Raw genomic sequence first — 26,756 nt, 5'->3', positions numbered from 1 at the left:
AGCCAGATGCCATTTTTTTTGTGAGGAGAAATGATATAAACAGGTAGGAAAAGTATCTAGGAAGAAATATCCTAAAATATCACAGTGTTCATCTACAGATGATGAGTTTGCAGGTATTATGGGGTTTGCCTTTTTCTTCTCATCATATATGTATATATATTTACATGTATGTGTACATGTGTGCTAAGTTGCTTCAGTCATGTCTGACTCTGTGATCCCATGGACTGTAGCCCACCAGGTTCCTCTGTCCATGGGGATTCTCTAGGCAATAATACTGGAATGGATTACTATGCCCTCCTCCAAGGGATTTTCAAGACCTAGGGACAGAACCTGTGTCTCTTATGTCTCCTGCATTGGCAGGCGGGTTCTTTTTTTTTATATATAGTGCTTTATTCAGTATTTATTTTATTTTATTTTTTTTATTAGTTGGAGGCTAATTACTTCACAATATTTCAGTGGGTTTTGTCATACATTGATATGAATCAGCCATAGATTTGGTTCTTTACCACTAATGCCAGCTGGGAAGCCCTACGTGAGTGTGTGTGTATATATATATGGCATATATATAATTTCCGATTCAGATATATATATGTATACAAAACACATATCAGAGTTTGAAGAATCTTAGGTCATGTGTTTAATTACTCTTAATTTAAAATTTTAAAAGATGTTTTTATTTTCTGTAAACTATACATACATATACAAAGTCTCTAGTATATATAAGTATATATATAACATATAATATGCACACACATACATAAACTTGTAGAAAAATGGATGGAAATTTTAAAAACAAGAGAATCTGAACCCATAACCTAAGGTCCTTCAAACCCAGAGAATCTGTAGGAGGAAAGAACCTGGGGAGACTCCAACCGGAGCCATCGTCCATCTACATTTGCTAAAATCACTTGGAAATGAAATGTCAATCATGTAGATGGTTACAGATATCAGGAAAATGGCTCCGTGTCCAGGAGGCGCATACCAGCATACCCTGGACGGACAGAAAGCGCCTGCTGGCTATCTCAGGAGGCGACAAGCACTCAGTTCCTCATGTGGACACAAGAGGTAGGTTCCATGGATACCTACAAGCCTTCTTCTCTTTGATTCTAAGGCAGTTGGAAGGTCATGCCAAGATCCATGCCGGGAATGAGGTAAGAGGTGGGGAAGGAGTGGGTGAGGCTGGGCGGAGGCTGGGGGCTGAGCTATACGAGAGGAGGCCAGGGTCCTGACTCTCTCGTGACAACAAACCCACCAAACATGCCGGTGACAGTCCCCGGGATTGAGTACACAAAGCTGATCCTATTTGCATAACTCTTAGTTGAGCAATTTCACACAGAGGAAGACACGGGGGATTGCTGAAACAAGTGGGGGTTTTTGGTTTCGCTTCTCCTCACAGTAAAAGGGAACACTATGAAAACAAGATGAGCTAATGGAAAGTTAGGTATCACAGGGAAAACGTGTCATTTCAAGGACCAGAAGAGGAAATTCAAAGCAGAGTCTGAATTCTGTATGCACAACCCACCAAGAAGCAGATGGAACATCAACCTTATTTCCAGCCTCAGAATTTTAGAATCAGTGGTCCAGCCACTTCTCTTTAGAAATATATAAAATGATATGTTTAAATTCTACTTTAAGAGTTAGTCAGGTTTTACTGTACAGCAGAGGGAACTCTACTCAATGTCATGTGGCAGCCTGGATGGGAGGGGAGTTTGGGGGAGAATGGATACATGTGTAAGTAATGGCTGAGTCCCTTCACTGTTCGCCTGAAACTACCACGACATTGTTTGTTAACTGGCTGTACTCCAATTAAAAAAAAGTTTAAGTCAGGATTACATAAATAGATGTAACAAAATAGAAATTATTATGAAATTGAGAAAAAGTGAAACTAAGCCCAAGATATAGCTCAAAGCTGAAGGTCATATCTTAAGTGGTCTGCACAATTGTGAGATGCAGACCAAAAATCTCCAGAACTTCAGGTTTTCTTGAGGCTAAAGCAAGAGGAAAACATGCCCACAGATATAAATAAGTCTGCATCTCTGCAACAGGCTTTCTCAGCCTCAGTACTATTGACATTCTGAACCAAAAAATTATATGTTGTAGGCTCTGTCCAGTGCATTGTAAGGTCATTAGCAGCATCTTTGGCTTCTACCCACGACATTCCAGTGACACCCCTGCCCGCTCCACATGGCTAGATAGAACAACAAAAATGTCTCCAACATTTCCAAGTGTCCCCCCATGGCAGAAAATCTGATGTTTCAATTACTGGTAATGAGCTTACGTATTGATATGTTCTGTCACAGACTGGGACAGAACAATATGCTTTGTCACTCATCAGAGAAAGGCAGGTCTACTATTCTTTTATAATATGTAAAGGACATTCATAGCCAAAAATTCTGTCCAATAGATGCCTGCCACTCTGCTTACACACACAGATACAGACTCACAAACACACACAGAGACCTGGCATTTGTTGGACTAGACCCAGAAACTTTCTACGAGAAAATCACCACCCTGGCTCCATACTTAAATACAATACAAACTAGTATCATGAGATAAAACTAGAACAGTTGTTGTTCAGTCACATCCAACTCTTTGCGATCCCATGAACTGCAGCAGGCCAGCCTTCCCTGTCCTTTACCATCTCCCAGAGCTTGCTCAAACTCATATCCATCAAGTCAGTGATGCCATCCAACCATCTCGTCCTCTGTCAAGAATGATAATCACCTCTCCCTCTTATGAAGGAACTAAGGCTCAAAGAAGTCAAGCCAAGAGTAGCTACTAATAGATTTTGTTTCCACTGAAGGTAACAACAACAGCAAAAAGCCAAACACATATACTGTAAAAGTATAGTAAACACTACAACAAACAGTCTAAAAACTGTAGTAATGTATGCACAAAACTGTATAGATTATGGTGGAAACACCATTCTGAATAGCATAAAAATTTAAAAAAATAAAAGTATAGTAAACAGAACAGACAGCCCAGAAATAGTCAATTTGTCTTTTACAAAGGAGCAATGGCAATTCAATGGAGAAATGACAATCTTTTCAGTAAGTAGTGCTGGAAAAACTGGACACCCAAATGCAAAAGGAAAGGTTAATCTAGATCCAGATCTTATATCTTTTACAAAAACTAACTCAAAATGCATAACAGAACTAAGTGTAAAATGTAAAACTATACACCCCCTGGAAGATGACATAGGAGAAAATCCAGCTGACCATGAGTTTGGCAATGACTTTTTAAATAAAAAAACCCAAAGTATGAGCCATAGAAGAAAAAAACTGATAAAGCTGGACTTTATTAAAGTTAAAAACTTCTGCTCTGCAAAAGAAAATTAAAAGACAAGCACAAGCTGGCAGATCTTTGCAAAATACAAATAAAGGACTGGTGTCTAAAAAAATACACAAGAATTCTTAAAAATCAATAATACAAAAACAACCCAATAGAAAAATGAGTATGAGATCTGAACAGACACCTCACCAAAGAAGGCAGAAAGATGGCCACTAAGCCTGTGAAAGATGGTCCACATCATGTCATGAGGGAGATGTGGATGAAAACAATGAGATACCACCATGCACCTACGAGAGAGACAAACATCCAAACACTGACACCACCCAAGTCTGGACAAAAGGCAGAAGGAGAGGACCTTCCATTCACTGCTGGGGAATCAAAATGGTGTAGCCGCTTCAGAAAACAGCTGGGCAATTTCTTACAAAACTAAACACACCCTTAGTACCTGATTCAGTAATTCTACTACTTGCTATTTATCCAAATGAACTGAAAACTTAAGTTCACAGCAAAACATGCATATGGATGTTTATAACAGCTTTATTTATAACTGCCAAGACTTGGACACTACTAAGATATCCTTCAGTGGGCGACTGGAGGAACACACTGTGGTCCAACCAGACAACAAAATATTATTTATCAACAAAAGGAAATGAGCTATCAAGTCATAAAAAGGCATGGAGGATACTTAGATGCACATTGCTAAATGAAAAAAAGCCAGTATGAAAAAACTACATAATGTATAATTCCAACGCCATGACATTTCTGGAAGAGGCAAAACTATGGAAACAGTTAAAAGGTCAGTGGTTGCCAGTGGTTCAGAGAGAGGAAGGAATGAATGGGTGGAACACAGGAGATTTTGTGGGTACTGAGCTATTCTGTATGACACCGTAATAGTAGATACATGTCATTACACATTTGTCAGACCCACAAAAGGTACAGCCCCAAGAGTAAACCCAATGAAAACAGTGGATCTGCATTCATCACAATGTATTAATATTAATACTGGCTCATCCATTGTAGTAAATGCACCACACTATGCAAGATGTTAATAATTAGGGGAAACTGAGAAGGTGGTGAGTACTACATGGAAAACCCTCTGTACTTTCCACTAAATGTTTCTGGAAACCTGAAGCTACCCCGAAAAATAAAGTATTAATTTTTTAAAAATTGAATAGATTAAAATTTGTGACAGAATGGGCATGGAGCCACATACTTCTGAGTTGATATTTTAGAAAAATGTATCCTCAATTTTGAAATGACTGTATTACCTTAAAATATTTCTGCTGAGAAAAGTTGTCCACAGCTACTAGCGTGTCCCTTCCTAGCACCCAATCTTTGCAAAGATCGCAATGATCAAGGGCAGGCTGCTCTGCCTTAATCATCGTTATGTAAAATACAATAAAATCTTGTTAAATCCTCTTAATTGAATTCCCAAACTTCTACAATGACAGCTTGGAAAAATAACTGATAAGAGGTAGAAGTTTACTAATGTTTATTAAAGTCATGTTCCTAATGATATTCCTGTAGCCATCTACAATCAACGAAAGATACAACTAAATTAGACATAAAAAGACAGAAAGACAGAGACCATCAGATGAGGCAGCCCTGAGTACACACACATATTTGCATAATGAACAGGATTTTATCAGAAATTAGCAATCCTGAAGAACCACTGCTGTCAATCAACAGTTCAGTAAGTTGATTAAGTAAAAATAGGACGGTAGCAGACACCTAAACTATATGGTAGCATTCAAGAGACTCCACCATAGCGTAGAGCTATTGGAATTGAGGATAAGAAAGTGGTTGGATCTGGTGAGTAAAATGGATGGTGGGTGCTAGGAAGGAGAGGTAAGCGTCTGATGTTTCAAAGTGTTTCAGTTGTTTTGGTTTTTAAATGATGTGCAAGTATCTCCTTGAATGATGTGAGTTGGACCATAAAGAAGCCTAAGTGCCAAAGAATTAATGTTTTTAAACTGTAGTGCTGGAGAAGACTCTTGAGAGTCCCTTGGACTGCAAGGAGACCCAACCAGTCCATCCTAAAGGAAATCAGTCCTGAAGAGTCATTGGAAGGACTGATGCTGAAACTGAAACGCCAATACTTTGGCCACCTGATTTGAAGAACTGATTCCTTGGAAAAGACCCTGATACTGGGGAAGATGGAAGACAGGAGGAGAAGGGGATGACAGAGGATGAGATGGTTGGATGGCATCATTGACTCAACGGACATGAGTCTGAGCAAACTCTGGGAGATGGTGAAGGACAGGGAAGGCTGGTGTGCTGCAGTCCATGGGGTCGCAAAGAGTCGGACACAACTGAGCAACTGAACAAGAATGACAACATCTCCTTGAAAGTGACAAAGCATCCATTTTTAAGAATGGCTAAAAGAACTCTGTGACTGAATAAAACAATGTTTATAACATAACATTTTAACAAGGCCAGATTAAAACTGAATCCACGTTATGATGACATATGTAGGAACAAGTCCGGAAAGAACTATTCAAATCAAATGAAATCAGAACGGGAGGGGGAGAGAATCAATACAGCGTTATTATATGTGATGGGTTTTAAAATTACAAGTGGAAAACACTTGGTTATTATTAATACAATAAAATAAACTTTAGAAAAATTTTTCTTTAAATCAAAATTAAAATAAAAACACTTTCACACTTCTATGGTCAGTTTTTATTTTTCTCCCTCTCCACTGCCAAAATGTCTACGACAAGCGACACTGCTTTACTTTCATAGAAGTATGATCTTTTTATTTAAAATGGATAACCAACCAGGACCGGTACCGCACAGGAATTCTGCTCAATGTCATGCAGCAGCCTGGATGGGGAGGGGCGTTGGGGAGACGGATACACGTCTATGTATGGCTGAGTCCCTCTGCTGTCCACCTGAAACTATCCCAACATTGTTAATTGGCTAAGTGTTAGTCGCTCAGTCGTGACTCTTTGTGACCCCATGGACTGTAGCCTGTCAGGTTCCTCTGTCCATGGGATTCTCTAGGCAAGAATACTGGAGTGGGTTGCCACGCCCTCCTCCAGGGGATCTTCCTGACCCAGGGATCAAACCTGCATCTCTTATGTCTCCCGCATTGGCAGGCGGGTTCTTTACTGCTAGCACCATGATTATTTTTCAAAATGGTACTGAGTTGTGATAACAAATGTGTGTGAAGTGGTTTGGACCTGACTCCCTAGGGAATGGGGCTCTGGTGTTCTGCTCTAAGATTGCTGTGAAAAACTTACTGAGACCCTCAGCGGGTTGTGAACCGAGGGGGCTGGGGCCCTGTGAATCTGTAACTTTACACAGTGAGCAGCAGCAGGAGGGGGAAGATGCAGCAGGTGGGTGCTGTCAGCTGAAGCAGCCAGGCTGAAAGAGGGTGGAGGGTGGGGCCCCGGCAGGTGCACGTGGGGGGAGGGGGCTGGGGTGCTGGCGCTGGAAACCCACCCCGTCACCTTCCAGGCTGCCCACTGTGCTCTGAGCAGAAAACACTGATTCTCAGGGAGTACTGATGCTGGACCGGATGCCCTGTCGTCACTTCCAGAAAATTCTAAATCAATTAAACAGCATGATGGCTATTCTGTTGAATTTCCATTACTCGTAGGGCAAATCTCTCATTTTCCCCACCATCCTCGTCACCCAGGATCAAAACCTCTGTCATCTCTGCAGTCCCATTTTATTCTCCATTGGGCCCTTGTCACTTTCCGGGTAACCTCGCTGGGTTTCTAAGCTTAGGGAAAGGCACGGACAAGGCCAATAGCGTCATTCTGACGGTTTTCCCCTACATTAGTCTTCTTTCTCTACTAAACTCTGTGTGCATGCTCAGCCGCTCAGTCGTGGCCCACTCTTTGCGACCCCACTCTTGGTGCCTGCCAGACGCCTCTGTCCACGGGATTCTCCAGGCAAGAATACTGGAGTGGGTTGCCATTTCCTTCTCCAGGGAATCTTCCAGACCCAGAGATTGAACCCACGTCTCCTCTGGGTCTTATTTCAGGCGGATTCTTTACCCGTTGAGTCACTGGGGATGCCCCTTACTAAACCTTACATGATACTAATGACTAAAAGGTCCACTTTAGATGTGACTATTCTGGGTAGTGTGGTTGCCTCCTGGCCAGTCTCTGTGGCATCAGGCTTTTCCCTACTCTGGGCTCAAATTTGTGAATTATCATCTCATCTTTTCATTTACATTCAGGATCCATCAGACCCACCTCTACTCTTCACCTGATTAAATGAATGAATTCTACCTTTACTCAGAGGCAAGCTTCAAAACTGAGATGTGCTCTCATTCACCCACTCCTTGCCCACCACTCTGTATTCACATTTCTCCATGGCACGATCACACAAATTTAGCTTACAGGATCTATTTTAGCATCTGCCTTGTCCATCTTCGATGAACGGCAAGCCCTGTGAGAGCCGGGATTTTTGTCAGGTCTGTACCCCGTTGGACTGCCAGTCTGGAGAACAGAGCTTGGCACTTGGAAATTCTCATACATATTCATCATGGCACGGAGGACACAGTAGAATAAATGCTCAGGAAGTGTTAAGACACCATTATTACTACCATACCATCATCTCAAATTCTGCTACCAACATCTCTAGTACTGTCAACAGGAGAAAACTGCAAGTGTTCAGCTGGCCCCACACAGCTCCTCACAGCCTGGCTCCAGTCTGTCTTGCCGCTCAGTGTGACAAAGACAGAAACTTGCATTTACTGACATGGTAGCGCCATTCTGCCTCCCCATGTAGGCCAATCCCAATTAGGATTCTCCAAAGCCTAATTCAGACTGAGTCTTGCCTACATCCTTCTCTCCCTGACCACTTCTCTCCATAATCGATTTGGGATGTAGCCGCAAGCCCCAGGACACCACCAACGGTCCTGTTTTATGTGGGTCTGTAACTCCTGCATCAGCTGCTGTTAATGTGTCTGCGTCTGTCTCCTCCATGGAGACTGTAAACTCCTTGACATACTATCCGCTCAGCCTCCTTGTACACCACCCTGCTTCCACCACTGAGACACACACAGTCCCCTGACCTGGTCACCATGACACAGCAAAACACCTCCATTGAATTGAAGCTGAACTTAGAAATTCCACGGACTATGCTGGGAAAGACTGAAGGCGGGAGGAGAAGGGGACGACAGAGGATGAGATGCTTGGATGGCATCATCGACTCAATAGACATGAGTTTGAGTCAACTCCGGGAGTTGATGATGGACAGGGAGGCCTGGCGTGCTGCAGTCCATAGGGTTGCAAAGAGTCAGACTCAACTGAGTGACTGAACCAAACAGATACAGTAGTTTGCAGTTAGAAGCAATTCTGTAGGTAGATCCCATTATTTTTATTAGCCACAATCTATCTGGTTTATAATAGATGATCTACAAATGTTAGTTCCCCAAATTGTTTTAGTTTCAGGCAAATCTAGACCATGGCAGCCACCTATTCACTCAGCCTGTGGCCATTCAAACCATCTGGGCTGAAATCTCGACTCAGTTATTTCTCCCAAATGAAGGCGCCAAGGGCTTTAGGATGAGGAAATTTGGGTCCAATCTGACTCCTGTATTTATTAAGAGCCATAAAAACGTCAGCCAGTTACTTAATTGAACTTCATCCTACTCATCTGTACCATGCAGATAACACTACTCCTCCAAGGGTTATTGTGAGGATTAAATACAACAGCATATGTTAATCCCTCCACCTCAAAACAGTAAACAATGCATTACTTCCCATTTTCCCTTCCCATCCCCCCAAACAGGGAGAGCCAGATTATAGAGAAGAAAGGTTCATGGGACCTTTGGCACAAACAAAACTGCTAAATAAAAATCACTAGGGAGCCTTTACAAGTGTGGGTTTCACCAACTAAAGCGTTACAGTTTGCACAGCACCGCAGACAGGCCTCTAAGGCACCTCACCTTCAGCCCCATCCCAGACTTTTGTTCCCTTCCCTGAGATGGAAGTGGGCCAGATTACAGAACCCTCCCCACTCACAGGGGGCTCCCCTCACTGAACTGCTCAAGCCTCTCACTGTCTTACAGCCCCCACTCACCCATCTGGCAGACAAACGAGCTCTGTACTTACAGGTCTTTCTTTTTCAACTGGCTTTGGGTCTCTTCTCTGATTTTGTCACCAAGAGAGTAAAAGCCTGAAGAATTCTATTTTTGGCCTCCAAGTGTGGTTGGCTGAAGGACCCAGAGGACTAAGGGGCAAACAGCGGGGACACGATTCAGTCCCCCGGTCCTTCACTCCCCAGGTTTACATCGAATGAAAAGGCAGCTTAGGTGCTTCAGACCCCAAGGCCCAAGCCTGCAGCCTCAGCCACCATGTCCGGAGTTCCTCTTGCAACGCGGCCGTTCTCTGCCCATCACCCCTCCACCTCCGGGAAGCCCTCCAGCCAGCCTCACGCTGAGCAGGAGACTCAGACGGGCACAGCAGGCCTTTCAAGTAGCCCCAGGAGGAGGAAGTTTCTTGTTCCCACGGGTCTGTTTTCTCTTTCTGAAACCAGGAAGCTCAATTTGCCTAATGGTTAAACCCAAAAGGATTACAGATTTTTTTCTGTAAGAACCCGCAGTCCCGTGGTCCATCCCTCCTGGTAAAAAGCAACCCGTTTCCAAACCATCCCGACACAGGGGGGCTTTCTGTTCTCCCCAGGGAAGACTCTTTCATGCCACTATTTGGATGAAAAGTACAACATTAACAGATCATTCATATTTCTGTTTGCCCCTCTCACCAAAACGCTAAAAGTGCAACCACTGAATAACATCTCAATTCCCTAAGGAGACAAAACCCACTCTTTCTTTTCTCCCTGCCTCTATTTCTTTCTCTGCTTTTAACCAAACTGCTTTTAGGTTCAGACTCTCACACTTAGATCCCTCACATTTCCGTTCATTAGCCCTGAACGCCCAGCGACTTCTGCTTTTCTTGCAGTAATTGAGGTTCTCCTTCTCGCCTCTGGTTTTTGCTAAAAATGTGCCCTCCCTTAGTAACACAGCCAAATCTTCAACAATCCTTCCTTGTGCCATCAGCTCCCCTGGTTTTAACCTCCAGGCAAGGGAGTAGGGGGCCTCACCCACAGCCCCCATGTGGCCCCACAAGGGAACCATGGAGAAAAGAGTGTCACTCAGGATCAGAGAGGTGTAGATGCAGATTGAATGTATGACTGCTGAGCTACTGGTCGACCTTGGGAAGTCATTTACTTCCCCCATCTCCGTGGACTTACTGGGAAACCGGGGCCACTGTCCCCTACCCCCAGGGCACCTACTTTGGGAGGGCTCTTGTCAACATCACTTATGTGTGCTTACTCACAACTGCCTGATTCTTCCCAAAGAATCCTTTCTACATGTGTCGCTCAATTCTTTTTTTGAAAAGAAACTTTTTATTTTGTATTGGAGTATAGCTGATTAACAATACTGTGATCGACTCAAGTGGACAGCGAAGGGACTCAGCCATACATATAATGTATCCATTCTCCCCCAAACTCCCCTCCCATCCACGCTGCCACATAACACTGAGCAGAATCCCTTGTGTGGTATGTTAGGTCCTTGTTGGTTATCCATTTTAAATATACTGATTTGTACATGTCCATCCCAAACTACCTACCTACCTACCCCTTCCCCTCATCAACCATAAGTGTCACTCAATTCTTTTAAGCGTATTTTCAGCTGTGCTGGTGGCAGCAGCACGTTCTGTGTTTGGTCTACCAATGTGTTTATTAGGCCACAGCTCTTTTATTATTATTATTATTGGAGTCTAGTTGCTTTACACTGTTGTGTTAGTTGCTGCACAGCAAAGGGACTCAGCCACACGTGTGCACACATCCTCACTTTGTCACCACAGAACACTGAGAGGAGTTCCCTGGGCTATAGAGCAGGTTCTTGTTGTTTATTTTACACATAGTAGTGTATGTGTAAGGCCCACTTAGGCCTTGATTCTTAAGCTGAGCTAGGCATTGGATATCATGGGGCTTTTAGGGAAAGCACCCAAGCTCCGGTTCTACTCCAGACCACTCCAATCAGGATCTCTGAGGGTCAGGCCTGGGCGTCGGTAATTTTAAATCTCCACAGGTGAACAAGTAACTCTAAAACTTTTTAATCATTCCTTTTTTAAAAAGATTTTCTGGATGCACACCATTTTTGAAGTCTTCATTGAATTTGTTACAATATTGCTTCTGTTTCACGTTTTGGTTTTTTGGCCCCAAGGCCATGAGGGATCTGACTTATCCCACTCGGGACGGAACCCGAACCCCTTGCATTGGAAGGCGGAATCTTAATTACTGGACCTCCAGGGGAGTCTCCAAGTCTAAGACTTGTAGGTGGTGGTGAGTGTGATGCAGAAAAAGCAGGGTAACAGGAGGTGAGGGATGGGACGGTTGGTGAGCAAGGTCTGGGTGAGAACATGTTCACGGTGAGGACCCTATGGAAGGGAACAGAACCACTGAGTCCCACATGTGGATCAGAGACGGAGTGGGCAGAGGGCTGGGCTGCCCAGCATCCGAAGTGGGAGGTCTCGAGATGCCCTTGTCTTGAGCACCGCAGACTCGCTTACTCAGCCCTTCCTTCAGCTCAGGGCAGTTTTGTGTAAGACCTCAGCTTCCTTCCAATATTTCCTCCTTTCCGCTTACGCTGTGGCCAGAGCAGGTTTCCATGGAAACCCAAAGAACTACTAATGCCACAGGTTATCTAGTTTAGACTCATCTTATTTGTGGAGCCGCAGCTGACAAATTCCAGTCAGGGAATCTGGGGGAAACTGAGTACAGTGACTACCACTGAGGATCCCGGATGCACTATTCCTTTATCTGGTCTAGACATCCACTGTCTCCTCATTCACAGTACTCGTGGGTCAAACCAAATGTCCATCTTTTCCAGCTCAAATTCCATGCAGCTGGGTTCACTGTCACTTGTTGAATCTACCCTAAGAGTCACAGGAGCTGCAGACACCTTCCAGACATGGGTCTCCCCTCAAGGAGCACTCTTTTCTTCCCTTCTTTCTTCAGTTCATATCACCAGCTCCCCCACCTTCACTCTCTCAATAAGTTGGACACAATATCATTAGCGTATCCGGTGTGTAAAAATGTTTGAAGAACAATTGCAAAAGAATGACTCTTGCTGATCTCAGCATAATCAGTCGCTTCAGTCATGTCTGCCCCTTTGCGACCCCATGGACTGTAGCCTACCAGGCTCCTCTCTTATGGGATTATCCCAGCAAGAATACTGGAGTGGGATGTCATTTCCTCCTCCAGGGGATCTCTCTCACCCAGGGATCAAACCTGTTTTCCTGCACTGACAGGCGGGTTCTTTACCACTGAGTCATCTGGGAAGCCCGTCATCATTCCAAATGAACAGAAACCTGGTCTTTTATTTTTCTGTCTGTATACACACACACGGGCTTCCCTTGGGGGCTCAGACAGTAAAGAATCTGTCTGCAATGCAGGAAACCTGGGTTGGATCCCTGGGTTGGAAAGATCCCCTGGAGGAGGGCATAGCAACCCACTCCAGTATTCTTGCCGGGAGAATCCCCATGGACAGAGGATCCGGGGGGGCTACAGTCCATGGGGTCACAAAGAGTCAGACACAACTGAGCAACCAAGCACAGCATGCCTGCACACACACACACACACACACACACACACGCACACACACACACACACACACAATGTTACCATCCCCACACCTCTAGGTCAGTGTGCGCTTGTCCCTCAGGGGTGGGGCGTCGTGACATGCAGGACATGGTGAGGGGTTTACACCTTCCTTCACATCTGGTGCTCAGGAATCAGCATCAAAGGCAGGACACCCACCTAGAACCCCTGTTCCAGCGGAACCATCTCCACTGCTCTGGGATCTGTACCCTGCACACAACCTCCCAGACTGGCGTCAGGTCTGGAAATAAGGCATAAACCTTTCAAAATTACCCCCAGTAATCTGACAAAGTCTAGGAGAAGCACAAAATTTAGCCTGAAAAGCACTATTTTTATTTTTTATTATTTTTTAACTTTTTATTTTATATTGGAGTATAGCCCTGAATATTCACTGGCAGGACTGATGCTGAAGCTGAAGCTCCAATACTTTGACTACCTGATGTGAAGAGCTGACTCATTGGAAAAGACCCAAATGCTAGGAAAGATTGAAGGCAGGAGAAGGGGACTACAGAGGACGAGATGATTGGATGGCATTACTGATTCAATGGACATGAGTTTGAGCAAACTCCGGGAGATAGTGAAGCACAGGGAAGCCTGGTGTGCTGCAGTCCGTGGGGTCGCAAAGAGTTGGACACAACTTGGCGACTGAATGACAAATAGCCGATTAATAGTGTTGTGATAGTTTCAGGGGAACAGTGAAGAGACTTAGTCATACATATACAGGTATCCATTCTTCCCTGGGCTTCCCTGGTGGCTCAGCTGGTAAAGAATCCGCCTGCAATGTGGGAGACCTGGGTTCAATTCCTGAGTTGGGAAGAGTCTCTAGAGAAGGGAAGGGCTACCCACTCCAGTATTCTGGCCTGGAGAATTCCACAGACTGTACAGTCCACGGGTCGCAAAGAGTCGGACATGACTGAGTGACTTTCACATTCTTCCCTGAACCATCTGAACTCACCTGAACCCCTGTCCCATCCAGGCTGCCACACAACACTGAACAGAGTGAGAAGCACTATTTTTAAATGAGATAACAGCGCACCATGGGAAACACAACCTCATCAGTTCCAATTTACTGGTTTCAAAGCCAATGTCTATGGAACTCTTACTGTGTACTTGGTACTGTGTCAAGTTCTTTACATGGATTGTTTCAGTCAATGCTTAGAACAGTCTTTCAGATATAATATTATCTCCATTTAACAGATGAGAAACTTGAGGCTTTGGCAGGTAAAGTAACTCCTGCAAGGTGACAGAGACAGTAAACCTTGGAGCCCGAGTTGACTTGCTTGCTCTCAGGTCAGCACCACTTGCCCCCAAAACCCCAAGAGTCCACACCTGAGAGCATGCAGTGCAACTGAGGACCACTGTGCCCCATCACCCACCCAGAACAGCTGCCCTCTGTGGATGGGTAAGACCGGCCCTTAGATGCTGATAGGTAGAGGGTTTCTTAGCAGGTGGGGTGAGCTGTTGGGACAGAAAAACAGGACCACAGGGGTGAGCTTGGCAGAGGGCAGACGGAAGGAGTGATTACAGAATACACCTCTGAGGGCAGAAACTGGCAGATAGAAACATCTACTTAAGAAACGTGACAAGTCCCCCCACCCCATCCCCCACCCCCAACACTTTACAGACAACAGAGTCAACATTTCTGAGCTGGGGAGACTTAAGAAGTCATCTAGACCAGCTACTTCAGCATCTCCTGGGAAATGGGTTACAAACACCACTCCCCAGCTGGACCTGGGGCATCACTGTCTTGTCGGTAAAACAAGGAGACTGTGCTAGTGAATCAGTGGTTCTGGACCTTACCGCAGGTGTAAGAATCGCTGGAGGTTCTCTCAGACCCAGACTGCTGGTTCCACCCCGAGAGGGGCTGGTTCTCTGGGGGTAGAGGGCAGGGGGTTGGTGTTTCTAACCAGTCCCTGTCCAGAACTGCAGAACAAAATCACAGAAGATCGGGCAAAGGACAGTAAGGGCTGCAGTGCAACGCAGGCAGCAACCAGTTCTAGAATTCAGAGATCTTGGACCACTGCAATGCAGTGCCATGGAAACTGAAATGAGAAGACATCTTCCAAAAGGAAGAGCAGATAACAGATGAGGCTTCAAGACGAAGCACAGCCTCAGTCATCAACCCCGGGTTAATGTGTGTTACTATAAAATGGGTCTTTTACATTTAATTCACAAACCCATCTGGCTTCCCACGTGGCACAGTGGTAAAGAATCCATCTGCCAATGCAGGAGACACAGGTTCAATCCCTGGGTTGGGAAAATCCTCTGGAGAAGGGAATGGAAACCCAGTCCAGTATTCTTGCCTGGAAAATCCCACGGACAGATGAGCCTGGCAGGCGGGCTATAGTCCATGGAGTTGCAAAGAGTAGGATATAACTTATCAACTGAGCGCACACACACATCCATCTGAACTCCCCGTCTACGTGGATGTCATTCACTTATCCTAATTCTAAGCAGGAGAAACCTTGGGCAACAGAGGGTTGAAGCCCCCTCCTAGTCTGGCAGCCTAGGATCCCCCAACACCAAACCCACTGTCATTGTTCACCTTTTCCACATTTTTTTCAAACTGGGTTCCCACGCTACAAACACAATGAACAAGGTCGGGGAGTGAAAAAAAACACAGCATTTTCCTTGGTCTTTCTCCCTTCACCAAGTAGGTGAATCTACCGGCTTTTGTTCTGAGATGGTGCTTTCTCAGGTCTGGAGGGGAGCGTGAGGCGGGTGGAGAGGAGGGACGAAGAACACAGGTCACACGGAGATGCAGATGTGTGGGTTCCCCGCAGAATCTGGAAGACACCCCGGGGCTTGGACTGGCGCCTAGACGCCTCCGCTGGTCCAGGCAGCACCCAGTGAAGGCTGCTGGTTGTGCCCACCCACCTGCAGGGCCCCTCCCGCCCTGAGACCCAAGGGACCGAAGCCTCTCACACGTGGAGACTGGAACATTCTGGCTTTTTCCTCTCTACTCTCACTTGAAGGGAACATTCGCTCCCTGAGGGATGGGGTCATCCCAGCAGGTTTCATGTTGATACTTCAGATGCTTCTAGGGAGCAGAGGGCTGGCCTCCTGGGGACACACTGCTCTCTGTGCCTCTTGCAAGTTGGGCCTGGACCCCCTGACTTATCTCAGGACTCACACTCCCACCAGAGCCGAGTTTGAAACTCTCCACCCTGGTTTTCAGCCCTCTTGTTTTCCCTCTACCCCACCCCCAGCCCATCCGCCACGCCACACGGTGCTCTTCCAGTTATCTTTCCCAAAACAACGGCAGCTCTCTGCCCTTTCCTCGTTCCTCACACGATGGAGCTTGGCAAGACTCTCCCCTCACAGCAGCCTACATTCTTGGTTCCACAAGCCGCTCATCTCGCTCCACGCACCCTAAGGACCAGCTCCATGGAAACCCCACACCTGAGGGCCCCATTCTCCTCTAACCATCACACCTGCTCCTTCCTGGAATAACAACCCCCCCCACCCACCCCACCAGCCCATAAGCAACCTCCCCTTTCTGGTTTCAAATGAACCATTTCAAATGCCTCGTCCTCTGTGCAAAGCCATCCGGAGCTACCGGGCAGAACTGACCATCAGTCCTGGCTCCTGTCTTGTCCACGCAGCACCATCAGTGCCCCGGATGCTTCCAAGCCCATCGGCAGACATTCAACAAACTCTGATGAACTGTGTAACTAATGAGACCACTTATGTGCTGTTATTTCTCCTCCAATCTCTCAAAAGCCTCTTTCACTCACACCTTCAAGATAGTTGGAATTCAATGACTGTATTTTATTTTTAAAATTATTTATCTATTTATTAACTGTGCTGGGTCTCTGCTGCTGCGTGAGGGCTTTCTCTAGTTGCAGCGAGCAGGGGCGACTCTTTGTTACGGTGCCTGGGCTTCTCATCGTGGTGGCTTCTCTTGTTGAGGAGCACAGGCTCTAGGCACGGGCTCAGTAGTTAGTTATGTACAGGTTAAGTTAACCTGAAGCATGTGGGATCTTCCTGGACCAAGGATGGAACTCTTGTCTCCTGCGTTGACAGGTGGATTCTTTACCATTGAGCCACCAGGGAAGTCCTCAATGACTATCTTTTAATTCTTTCACTCAAGCCAGTGTTTTCCTGATTTGCCAGCCCATGAAAATGGCTGGCGTATTTGTTAAAAACACAGCTTCTTGGACCCTGCCCTAGGCAGACCCCTGAATTCAAATCCACGTGAAGCAAGTGAGCATTCGTAACAAACATTACAGGTGATTCTCCTGGTTTGACTTAGGGGACATTCTGTCCCCACTGGAAGCGGAGCAACTTTGGAAATAGAGCAACAGTAATAAGCCTTATTGACTATTCATACGGAATTTTTGGTAAAATTGTTTTACTAGAAGATTTAAGTAGAAGGGGTGGAGAAAAAGACAAAGTCATGGCATATGCCCAGTTTTCACTTTTGCAAAACATTCTCTGGATAAGGGGCCATTTTACATCCAAACCCTCTGTAATCAAAATATTTATTTAATCAAGTGGCTTCACCCTACATAAGAATAAAGTCAAGGAGAATGAACTTTTTACAAGGACCACTTTAAAAGAAATCTTAATATCTGTAGTCCAATTAAAAGAAAAGATGTATCTTTTTAATCAGAAAATGCAGTACCACAACTGTGCTTGTATACACTTGTTTTTTCTTCATAAACATAGAAATGAGAAGGCTAAAATTCTTATTTAGGCTAAAATTTCAGAAAATACTTCAGTGTAGCATGCAGTTAGTTGTAATGTTTGTTTAGTTACCAAGTCGGGTCTGACTCTTTTGTGACCCCATGAACTGTAGCCCACCAGGCTCCACTGTCCCGGCAAGAATGCTGGAGTGGATTGACATTTCTTCCTCCAAGGGACCCTCCCAACCCAGGAATCAAACCCACCTCTCCTGCACTGACAGGCGGATTCTTTGCCACTGAACCCAACTGTGAAGCCCAATTGTAACGTTAGATATTATAGTTGTAATATTTGGTGTAATTGTAATGTTGGATTTTATAAAAGCTGTGACTAAGACACTTCTGAACCCAGTTTATTTTGCCTGTCCTTGGCTGTCCACACAGCCACTTCATTGCAAAAACTGTCCTGTTTGTCCTGTTTCATTATGCCTATCGATGGATCCTTAAAGACACATTGCAAAAGAGGTGCATAGAAATGTTACACAGTGAACTATTAATAGAAATATTCTATAGCCCAGTTCCTAGGAAGCACATTTCTTTTTTCCCACCATTTCTCTTAGTAGCAGCTTGAACGTGTGCAAATGTTAGTTGCTCAGTCATGTCTGACTCTTTGTGACCCCAAGGACAATAGCCCGCCAGGCTCCTCCGTCCATGGGATTCTCCAGGCAAGACTACTGGAGTGGGTTACCATTCCCTTCTCTAGGGGATCTAAATGTTTATTTAGAAAATAGCTTGTCTCAGTCACCTATGTCCTGAACTGCTTTTCTCTATTCCTTTGGAGCAGAGAACACAAGATGGGGGGTGGGGGAGGAGGAAGGGGAGACAGTTGGAGGGGTGGGCCTGTACGGAGAAGCGAGGGACAATTCACGAGATGTCCATGTCTTCCTGTTTACACACCCTTAAACAAGGCTTGCCAGCATAACAACACACACGCTTCCTGCCCCATCTTCTCCAGCTCAGTAAAGGGCCTCCTAGGTGCTGAGGCTGGAGACCCCAAAGTCATCCTGCACTCCTCTGTCTCACTCCCCGGACCCAGCTCATCAGCAAGGCCTCCCCATGGACATCCCCTGCCCGTCCTCAGTCTGACCTCCCGGCTCCAGCCCCACAGCCTCCCACTGCCAGAGAAAACGCAGGACACCCAGCAACACTGGCATTTCACGAAACAGCCAATCAGTGTTTAGGATAAGGGCGTACCAAACATTGCATGAGATATACTAAAAATTCATTCACTGCATGCCTGAAACTCAACTGTAACCTGGACATTCTGTATTTGTATTTGTTAAATCTGGCAACCCTCTCTAGGATTTCCCAGAGGGTACTAGTGGTAAAGAACCTGCCCGCCAATGCAAGAGACGAGATAATTTGGTTCAATCCCTGGGTTTGGAAGATCCCCTGCAGTAGGAAATGGCAACCCACTCCAGTATTCTTGCCTGGGATATCCCATGGATAGAGGAGACTGGTGGGCTACAGTCCATGGGGTCACAAACAGTCAGACACAACTCAGCAACTAAACTAAACCACAAAGACATACTGCTGATTAATGAATGAATGAGTTTCCCGTCTGTAAAACGAGATTTCCTTACATTGTAAGCAGTCTTCACTGCAGCGTGTTCAACTTTCATAATAATATGTTGACATCCCCAAATAACCTTTTCTGCCCCAAACTCAGACTTTTCCCTCTCAAACGGTGAAATCACATTCCTGCCTGTTGCACGGTGCTTCCGCCCACCCTCCAAGTTCAGAGTCACCAGGAGATCAGTCTTAGTCCCACCAGGTGATAGATGGGATAGTGTCTTATTTGAGCGTTTCATTGTATTTTAAAGAGGTAATTTAAAAAATGTAGTGGGAAGCTAAGAGTCCACGGTATTGATATGAATGCTAGGAAAAGACACGATGAAAATTACAAGGTAGGTTGAAAGCAGGAACTCTTCAGCCTTAAGCAAAACACTCTTTTCGGTGTAAGCTGGTTGCATTTTCTGGTGAAGAAAATGCATGCAATTGAGACCATGGATGGAAATGCTGAACACATATTAAAAACTGTGTCTGAACAGGATTATGCAGTTTTGAAACGGTACAAACTGTTCAGCTGTCCGGGAATGGAAGCCCTTATCACACACGACTCTATTTCTGGCTTTGGGGCTCCGGAGAGGAAGAAGGGCCTGCAGGGGACCATCTGTGACTCAGCTGAGAAGCAAGGCGGCCAGGTCCTCCCACTGCAGCATGCAAAGACCCCACCCCTTATTTTATAATCCTTCTGATTCCTGGCAATTGTTGGAGTTTCTGAAGAAGAAAAACATGAGGTCTTAGTTTGGACTTTTCTGAGCTGCTAGAGGAATGGCATATTTGCAGTGGTCCAGGCTCTTTGCGCTGGGTAGATAGGCAACCTGAAGGCGGGCCAGGAAACCGCAGGAGAAGGAGGAAGGGAAGTGCTGAAGGCCCCGTGTCGGGTGGGAGAGCCTGAGAGTTGACTCCAGCAAGAAGGAACAAGAGACATGAATGCACATGCTAACCAGAAGCAGTGGTTCCAGGAAATCGTGCAAAAGGTTCCTCAGTTCAAGACTCTAAATTCGCACATGGTTTCTTGAGCCATTGAACAGATGCAGCACTGTTTTCTTTGAGAAAGCCTTGGAAAGGTACCAGGCTGCTTGCTGGCATGAGGACCACTAGGCATTCAGCACACAGTCATGGGAGCCTTCCTCACGCGGATGGCGGGGAAGGGCGATGAGCAGGACTATCTTGACCCTTGGGAGTTCTCGGTCAGTGGAGAAGCAGGCAAGTCCATGCTGATGTGGAGGGCACAGGTGTCCAGCGGAACAGTGTCCACTGCGCTTGGGAGCCGCAGCAGGAAGCAGATGGTCCTGTGTGTCCGGACGCATGTGGCCAACACCTCAGTTACAGCTGAACTGACCTCACCACATGACACCATTTTTAGTGTGCTGTTCTTACTGAGGCAAAATATAGAGAGTCTCTTGGAGACGGATGGTGATGAGGGTTGCAGGACAGTGAGAATGTTTTTAATGTCACAGGACACTTAACAGTGGTTAACCCTGGTGGTTCAGCAATTAGGACTCCCCGCTTTTACTGCTGAGAGAGTTCCACCCCTGGTCAGGGAACTAAGGTCCTGCAAGCCAAGCCATTGTGGCCAGAAATTTTTTAACTAAAAGAAATTAAAATGGTTACAATAGTAAATGTTGTGTTAGGTATATCAATAAAAAAAAAAGAAGAAAAATAAATTTTAATTATCCACCCCCCACAAAATGTGTAGAGTAAAATACACAGATCTTAAATGCATTGTGAGATCAGTTTCTTGATAATGTCTCCACCTACAATCCCAGTTTCCAAAGCAAGATGCAGAATGGCCATGTTCTGTGTGGACACAACCTCAGCACCCTTGGGTCCACTTCTAAGTCACCTCCTCCCCTTGACCACTGTTCGTGACCTTCCGAGAAACAAGATCAGACAGTATGTATTTCTTTCTGTTTGACTTATCAATCCTTCACTTAATATGATGTTTTGGAGATTCAACCAGTCGTTGTTGGAGCAGTGTCTTTTTTGTTTGTTTGTTTGAGTAGTCCTATTTTATTAATACATTCATCTAGCTTTATTGAATCACTCTTCTGATAACGAATATTTGTTTTATGCACAGGATTTTTGTTTTATGTACATATTATGAAAAGAGTTGCTATATACATCACCGTACACATCTTTTTGTGGACATGCGTCTTCATCCCTCTTGCATAAATACCCAGAAGTAGAAAGGCCTGCCTGTGAGGCATTTGTGTGTGGAATTTTATAATAAACCACTGAATGGCTTCCTGCAGTGGCTGGACCATTTCCACTCCAGTCTCCCCACACCCTCGCCTTCGCCAGTATGCTGTGATTGTCAATGTTTTTTGGTTTTTTTTTTAATGGACCCTAATGGCTCATGGAACCAACGTGAATGATGCCAGAAAAGGGTAACAGCTTTCAGGCAGGGCTACTGGTTTCCCAGAAGTCTGCTCCTTCCCCCCAAGACGAGAGGGCCAGCACCCCAAGCTGGAGATTGAATGGGATTCCTTTCTTTTCTTTCCTTTTCTTAACAAACCGTTTTCACATGCTCTTTCACAACCAATCCTGATAAGAAATTCTAACAGATGGTGAAAGAGCAGCTCGGAGATGCGGTAATTTGCCCAGAGCTCACAGGATAAATCTCACCACCCTGGCCCTCTGCCTGAACAAGTGCCCCATCTTCGAGACTTAGGTCAATCTGGATGTTAAAAACAAAACAAAACCTCTGAATGAGCTACAACGGCACTATGCTACTTCCTGGCTCCTACACGGACTTCCTTTCTCTCTCATGGGTTGCTTTGACAGAGCCTTGCTCTGCAGAGGTCACGAGCGACCCTCAAATCTTGGAGTCCTGGGGAGAGGGGAGTGGTCCCCTAGTGCAAGGGAGATGGTCGGAAGCAGGAGGAGCTCTGCGTACCCACATGCCTCACAACACAACCAGGACTTGCCGTGTTGGAGGCTGAGGCTCTCCCAGCAGGTGGGGTGTCCCGCCCCACCCTCAAGCTTCTGGAGTGTATGGGGGGAGACTGGGGGCACAGGCCCTCTAAACCCAAAGACACTCCACCCTCCTAACTGGTGTCCAGGGTGGTAGCCCCTTCTCCAGGGACAGGGAGCTATTCCGCACATCTCAGCTCTCAAGACATTTGACACTCAGGTGGGAACTGACCAGATATTAATAGGACATCTGAATCCACTGATCTGAACTTCAATCCATACAGCCCTGACATCCTCAACGGCTGGATCTGGTGAAGTGGTTCAACCTTGGTACACAAGCAGGGTTTCGAGGAGAGTGCTAAAAAGCACCAATGGGGACTTCCCTGGTGGTCCAGTAGTTAAGACTTCACCTTCCAATGCAGTCTGCATAGGTTCAACCCCTGGTCAGAGAGCTAAGATCCCACAGCCAAAACACCGAAACATAAAACAGAAGCAATACTGTAACAAATTCAATGAACTATCTTAAAAATGGTCCACATCCAAAAAATCTTTAAAAAAGAATAAAAAGCACCCATGCCTCCACTATCCCCTTTTATTAGTTGGGGTGCAGCTTGGGCCCAGGGAGAATTAAATGCTCCCCCATTGACTCCAGTGAGCAGCCAGGGCTGAGAACCACTAGAAAAACCCTATACTTTGACTTCACCTACTCTGAAAAAGACTTTACAGTCCAATGGTGTTGGGATCCTTTTATCAGATACTGAACTCCACTTCAGAATAGAAATCATTGTAATAGACATGCCATGTGTGTTGTTGTGTTGTATTCAGTTGCTCAGTCAAGTCTGACTCTTTGCAACCCTAGCAACAACAGGCTTCTCTGTCCATAGGATTCTCCATGCAAGTATACAGGAGTGGGTTGCATGCCCTCCTCCAGGGATCTTCTCAACCCAGGGATCGAACCCGCATCTCCTGCATTACAGGCAGATTATTTATTGCTGAGCCACTGGGGAAACCCAGATGGGCTATGTGAAAGTGAAAGTCACTCAGTGGTGTCCGACTCTTTGTGACCCCATGGACTATACAGTCCATGGAATTCTCCAGGCCAGAATACTGGAGTGGGTAGCCATTCCCTTCTCCAGGGGATCTTCCCAACCCAGGGATGGAACCCAGGTCTCCCGCATTGCAGGGGGATTCTTTACCAGTTGAGCCACAAGGGAAGCCCAAGAATACTGACGTGGGTAGCCTATCCCTTCTTCAGCAGATCTTCCTGACCCAGGAATTGAATCGGGGTCTCCTGCATTGCAGACAGATTCTTTACCAACTGAGCTATCAGGGAAGCCCAAAGTGAAATTCTCTCAGTCGTGTCCAACTCTTTGCAACCCCTTGGACTATACAGTCCATGGAATTCTCCAGGCTAGAATATTGGAGTGGGTAGCCTTTCCCTTCTCCAGCGAATCTTCCTGACCCAGGAATAGAACCCAGGTCTCCTGCACTGCAGGTGGATTCTTTACCAACTGAGCTATCAGGAAAGCCAAGGCAGGCCACAGATGATTTAATTTCAGATGTCCTGCTGGCTAGCTGCTACAAAAACCATCTCATATTGCATTACAATTTCATGCTCTTACGCAAGAGTGGACATTGGAATTTATCCACCACCAACCTAACCCCATACCTGAACTCAAATCAGAAAAAAACAGCATGGGAAAAAAAAACCAACACTGATTAGTAAATGGAGCCCACTATTAAAAATTTGCTGGTGCAGCAAAATTGACTTTCCTGTCACAATTTGTCTTCTGCAAACTTTATTTTTTATTCTAGAAACTGTGAACTTTTAATTTTATTCTATGAACTTTATTTTGTTCCACTTGACCCCAAATGGAAAGCTATTTAGTCCTGGATTTGGTTATACTCTAACCATAAGAAAATGGTAGTATTTGCAAAGTATTAGCTTTGGGGCATATTTTATGAAAAATATTAATTCACTTATACTTATCTCAGATTTATCTACTATAAAACTATCACTATCATTTTCCTTTAGTTCAAGAGTCCTTCTACCTTATAGTTTATAATCAATGCTCAGAGAATGAATGTTTATGAAAAGCAGAGCTACTTCAAATTTTAAACCTCAAGATCTACATAAACAACAAAATAGCTTAAGTTCTATATAAACAAACAATAAACTAATCATCACTTATAAATGATAAAGTCTCAATAAACCCAGTGAATTCAGATTATACTATCAACACAGAAATAGAAAGAACTTACAGTGAAGAGCAGCCTCCTAGGAAATAACTTGTCTCCTCACCTTAAAGGTAAAACTCAGAACAGCAGAAAATTACCAACCAGTTCATTTCACGAAACATTGGCAGTCAAAAATATCAGAAGCATAGCTGACCCTTGAACAGGGTGGGGCTAAGGGTGTTGTCCCCTTGGAGAGGAAAATCCATGGACACCTCTACAGTCAGCCCTGGTTTACCACATCCGCAGATTCAAGCAAGGCAGATCGTAGTACTGTAGTATTTACTAAGGAAAGAAATTCAGGATAAGTGGACACATGCGATTCAAACCCATGTTGTTCAAGGGTCAACTGGAATTCGATTCATTATTCTTCTCTTACTGGGGTTTAGTTCATGTTTTTAATTTTACCCCCCAGGTCTGGCACACAGGAGCACCCGATAGTGCAGGGGACAAGGGTTCGGTCCCTGGGCCAGGAGGATCCCTCATGCTGCAGTGCAGCTAGGCTCGCGTCTGCAGCTGAGCCTGTGCTCTAGAGCCTGGGAGCCGCAGCAAGAGAAGCCACCAAATGAGAAGCTCACACACTGCAACTAGAGAGTAGTTGAAACTAGACAGAAAAGCCTGTGCAGCAAGTAAAACCCAGCAGAGCCAAAAACAGGTAATTTTCACTGTTCCCCATAAGCTCACATTGTTCTCTTGAAAACTTGAAAGAAACAGTCAAAGAGGGGCTCCATCTAACATCTGGTCTACCGACTGCATAAACACAGTGAGACATTTTTTAAATGACGACATATCATCACTCATTCATTCAGCTTTTCTCACCCTAGACTCAATCCCATGTCTATCCAGGAATGAGTCCATTATGACCCTGGGGTAGTTTATTACCCAAGTCACAGTCCTAATGCCCTTTCTGGCTTAGGTTCTTCTCATTTGTTTACATTTGGTTGAACCAGGGAGTGCAATTAGACATAGAATTAGCACAAGCTACTCAGCAAGGAGTTCTCTCCTCTGCACGCAGCCCAGCCTCCAAAAGATCTCAAGCAAGTGGCTGGTCCTGGATGGAGCAGCGGTTCTACAGCCCAGAGGTTCTTACACGACCAGCAGCGGGTTGAAACTGTCAGTCAATTGGATATATTTCAGTGTATGACTCATGTTGCTTGTGGATCGGCATCAAAAATATGGACACAAGACTCCTCCAGCTCTACCCTCCTGCCCACAGAAAGCAAGGATGACACACAACCTCTGCCAATGCCCAGCCTTCAGGCACCGTATTTGGGGACTCTTGGTCCTGGAAAATCCCTAGAAGTGGTTGCAGCCAGGCCACAAGATAGACCAAAAGAGGATCCTGTAGGGGCCCAAGAATGAACACAAGGACTGACATGGAGATTAAACAGCAATGTTTATGTTAACGTCAAGGTCAAAACACTTCTGCTTATACTGACTTCATCAAGACCAGAGAAAATTGGGATTTTACTTCAAGAGTCACCTGGCACCCCAGGAATGAAAGGAAGTCGAGGGATCCTAATACATTTTCCCTTCTAAAGAAAGTTGAAGTCTCATCCACTTTCCTTTTAATTTCTTTTTGGAGAGCAATCATTCAGAAATGGAAACAGCCCATCGAGGAACCATAGAGAGACAGCAAGCAAGGGGTACCCAAGTGCTGAATGGAGACACTGTCCAGAGGGTTGACACGCTTCCCAGGGAATAAATCGGTTTAGCCGAGGCTTAACCATAGATGATCTTGAATTCATCCCAGAAAATGCCACAAGGAACAGAGGAAGGTAGTGAGGCAAGGATGGATGTATGACTCACCAGATCCGTATTCTTTGCCTTTTATCCAGCCCTTTGCCATTAGTAATCTATTAACTATAATCTTAATAACTTTTCAAAGTCCAAGGCTTTGTAGCTGCATTTTAAAGAGTTGTGATAATGTAAGATATTGCTTCATTAGGAAGAAAACCCCAAGCTACATGAGAACTTAGCAAAAGAAAAATTTGAGGGAACTATGAAGAAAAGGCTAATCCAAGCATGATTCAATCTTCACTACAAAACAACATTTGCTTTGCTTGACCAGCAGAGGAAAATCATTTCTTTCCCAACAAATGGTGACCAGGACACTAGAGAGAAATGGAGTTACCAGTTGAAGTTAATGCATATAAAATCAGCTGCTTTATCCTAATCACATTAGGCTCTTGATTTAATGTTCAGATTTTCAGCTCAATTTCAATATTTCAATTTTATTTGTCTTTGCAAGTTGTGATCATAGAAAGAATGACACCAAACTGTCAGAACTGAAGGCTCTCTCTTGCTTTGGCTGGTTGTGATGTCTGCGTTTTTTTCTCCCTCAGGTCAGAGATGTTGCACCTTGGAACTGTATAGCTGTAGAGTTGGCCTTAAAAGTCAGATTTCCAGGATTCAAGTTCGAGCTCCACCCCACAG

General features: G+C 45.1%; 1 protein-coding gene across 4 annotated transcripts in view; it reads right to left on the bottom strand.

Annotated features, from left to right (window-relative positions):
* LYN (LYN proto-oncogene, Src family tyrosine kinase) overlaps nt 1–26,756 on the bottom strand; it is a 107,522-nt gene that overhangs the window by 62,881 nt on the left and 17,885 nt on the right. Inside the window, exon 1 of one of the 4 annotated variants that reach the window (XM_043879879.1) lies at nt 9,366–9,771. The exons of 2 other annotated variants lie outside the window; for them this stretch is intronic. The gene's annotated coding sequence lies outside the window, so the exon portion shown is untranslated. Of the gene's footprint in view, nt 1–9,365; nt 9,772–26,756 lie in introns of those variants that run through there. One more of the 4 variants, XM_043879881.1, reaches the window with a different exon arrangement.

This window comes from Cervus elaphus, chromosome 21, assembly GCF_910594005.1.
Source record: "Cervus elaphus chromosome 21, mCerEla1.1, whole genome shotgun sequence".
In the NCBI taxonomy this organism is placed as follows: domain Eukaryota; kingdom Metazoa; phylum Chordata; class Mammalia; order Artiodactyla; family Cervidae; genus Cervus; species Cervus elaphus.
Note: the sequence above shows the minus strand (reverse complement) of the source record. Positions and strands in the feature narration are given on the sequence as shown.